We start from the raw sequence: 3,649 nt of genomic DNA, 5'->3' as shown, positions 1-3,649 counted from the left end.
TATATATATATATATATATATATATATATATATATCTGAGAGACTGCTGTTAATCTGTTTCTGTGGTGAGATTTGTTTCTTGAAAATAAGGTGATTTGGTATCCACCATCTTTACAGACGATCTGTTCAAAGGGAATGGAACGTTTCCCCCCGGAGTTCCTTCGTTACTCACGCATGATGATTTTACACTTCTGCTTATGGGATGCTCTTGCTCTCAGGTTTGTGCTGCAACCACCGAGATCAATGAAAACCCGTAAGGACTACCCACTCCCCCCGGACCCCTTGATGCAGGTATTTGCACCTCATTGGATGGAGGGCAAGTTGCATGCAAACAGCTTCTTCACAAACACGATGGCCTTTGTTTTTCCCCTCCTGCTCACACCCCAGTCCAATTCGAGGCATTGGGAACAAACAAAAAAAAAAAAAAAAAAAAAAAGGAAAGGGGGGGCCTCATTGTGTTTTGAAAAGTTCTACACAATTCAATCCCAACTCTTATTCTCAGAGCCTGAGGCTTAATCCCCTCACTGGGTGAAGGCACTTGTTTGAGGATCGCCCTCACCGCTGGCACCTGCTTCTCTGTCCTTGGTCTGCCCTTCAGAGATGCTCTGGCAGATCTTCACTCTGGAATTCTTTCAAGTCAAAACCCTTTTCTTTTTTTCTTTTTCTAAGATTTTTTTTAGGCACTTGTAGGCTTTATATAACAGTAACTGGACAAGGGAATACGGAAGAGAGAGAAGGGGTTTGTTTAGCTTACTTCATGTTGTCAGACTGGCTCAGTTTAAAGGATTTCTTATGAGTCACATGGAGCAAGATTGGTTTGGATAGCTTTTTTTTCTGAAGATAAAGTCATTATTTGAAAACTACATTTCATATTTACTCAGATTACCTTTGACATTGAAATTTGTTTCATTGGGGTGGTCCGAGGCGTAGCGGTACAACGGGGGCCCACCCGTACTGATGCAGTCTTTTCTTGACGAAGATGTCCGAGGTACAGTTGCAAAAATTTTGAACTTTTGCTCTATTTCCCACTTCTCTCTCAGCCCGACCCTGTTTGAAATGCAGTAAATATAGGAAAATATTCTGAGAAAAAAATATGTATACAAACCAACTAGCTTGATTACCTGAAACATTTAACTACTTCCAGAGCAAAACCAGCCAACGTATGACCTCTAGGAATACAGGAATCACACAGTCTGGAATGGTGGATTGATCAATAGCTTCACTCTGACATCTAAAAAGCTAAAAAAATGTGACATCACTATCTGATCTAGTATAGTTATTGGATCAGACGGGTCCCGTTTCTGCCACATGTGTAGAATAATGATTGGCAGGATTCCCTAAACAGAAAGCAATATTTGCTTGTTTCTTCATTATTACAGAATATATTACCATTGACCGGGGAGATTAATAACTGTTCATAAGACGACTCACACAAAAGGCACACTCCTACGCCAACAAGCAGACATGATGGCTATCTTTTGAGAAATTCCGGCTGCCTAACCAGGCATTAAAACTCCTTCTGCTGCCTTTGGAAAGAAAGTACAGACTCAGAAGGACAAATGATGTCCTTATTCAGATTTTACATGCTTAAGGAAAAATGCTGACCATTTGAAAGGAAAAGAAGTGGGAAGGGGCCGAGGGATACGCAATCTTACAAATGATTTTCATTCATATTCAGCAATTTCAGAGCAAATGGGTGTTAGACTGGAGGGTTTTTATATTAGATTTTAGCATAGCTTCTCATCAGCCTCCCCAGAGAAATCCCCAACGGTCTCCAGAATCAGGCAAAGTAATCCAAATCCTTGCATCATTTTTCATCACTTTTTACTTAAAGCAGACATCCAGCGCTGTTTTTTTTTCTTTTTTTCCAGCCATGCGTCTTGAGATAATAAACAGCCCAATGAAGATTCTCCCATCAGCATGCAGATTCCTCCACATTACTAATTATCATTCGGAGGGAAACTTCCAAACTGCAGATGCAGGATTTAGCGATCTGCTCTAATAGAGCTGACCACTTTCTCAAGGTGTTGAAGCAGAAGCCAAGTAAACATTTTCTATGTGTTGACAGGCCAGATAATATGAGTTCCTAATTCCTCAAAATGTGGGCTGACTCACTCACACACACACACACAAGTGCTATAAACATCGAGCGGCAGGAGGAAGGAGAAGAGCTGCCAGTGATTGATTGCCGAGCTGCAGAGCTGAGCTGTGGAAATGAGGGCCGAGAAAGCTCGGATTTGCGAATATGCCAATAACTCATCTCCAGCGAAATAAACATCAGTTGCATTTACGGCGAACCAGAAGTTCTCCACAAAAGGAAACCGCGTTCGTTCGTTTGCAGCTACGACTGCCTGACGAGAGCCGTACGTTGAACAAGACAATCGCGTTGTAAAATCACACTTCTCAAAGGTGCAATTGAGGTGCCAGTTTGATCGATCTGCCGCTTTTTTTTTTTTTTTCATACACACAATCATCATGATTCACTGGGAGGATATGACTGATCCATTAGCGATTAATAACAGGCCGCATTCTGAAGGCTGACGAAGGCTTGGCAGCTGCAGAACGCTGCGAGAACGACGACCTCCGTGGTCGTAGCATTTATTCATTTTCAACATGTAGTCCCAAAGTGGGTTTTCCAGTACTTTTTGTTGAGTTCCACAATGCGACAGCTGGATTGGCCCTCGCGTCTTTTGACACCACCAAGTCACACCAAAACCCATTGGCCATTTCACAGCAGCAAAGGAGAAGTGAAAATTTAAATCGGATTTAGTTTGTTTCCTGCTACGAGGTCATCGTTTTAATAAACAAAACAGATAAACACATAAATATGATTAAGACATAATGGCTCTCTGACAAACTGCACACATGGAGCGATGATTCCGGAGGCGGCGATGGATGCTAATACCGTCTCATCCTGGGGGCGTTTGGGTTGTTTTGCTTTTTTCTGTTTGCATTTTTACTTCCTTGTTTATCTGTGGCAAGCCTTGGGTTTGGTTTGAAAGTTACTCGCTCCCTTAGTTTTTCATTAAACATTTCATCAACTACTTCCCACTTCGGCCGCTCTGCATCTCAAGTCCAACCGGTACTAGAAATCGTGAGAAATATGTCTTCACTGCTCTTCATAAATGCTAGATGTTAGCATAGTGCTAAAAGGGTCACGACAAGTTTTTCACACCATTTCTTCTTGAATCCCTTCCAATGTGGCTTATATATATATACTACTCAAAAAAATAAAGGGAACATTTCACTTTAATTTTGTGTGTGGCTCCAAATCCAGGCCTCCATTGGTTAATAAATTTGATTTCCATTGATGATTTTTGTGTGATTTTGTTGTCAGCACATTCAACTTTGTACAGAACAAAGTATTCAATGAGAATATTTCATTCATTCAGATCTAGGATGTGTTATTTGAGTGTTCCCTTTATTTTTTTGAGCAGTATATATATATATATATATATATATATATATATATATAATTTTTTGCAGTATATAGCTGGCCAATTCCTCTATAATGATGTAAAAGACTGATGGCCAGTCATCCAAAGTATTTGGTCACAGCTGTTGCTATCAAGGATGGCTCAACTAGTTATTTTGGTGAAAGGGAAATTACTTTTTCCAATGGACAAAGTGACTTAGATTTCCCTTAACA

Source organism: Poecilia formosa, unplaced genomic scaffold (assembly GCF_000485575.1).
Source record: "Poecilia formosa unplaced genomic scaffold, Poecilia_formosa-5.1.2 Scaffold41, whole genome shotgun sequence".
NCBI lineage: Eukaryota > Metazoa > Chordata > Actinopteri > Cyprinodontiformes > Poeciliidae > Poecilia > Poecilia formosa.
Note: the sequence above shows the minus strand (reverse complement) of the source record.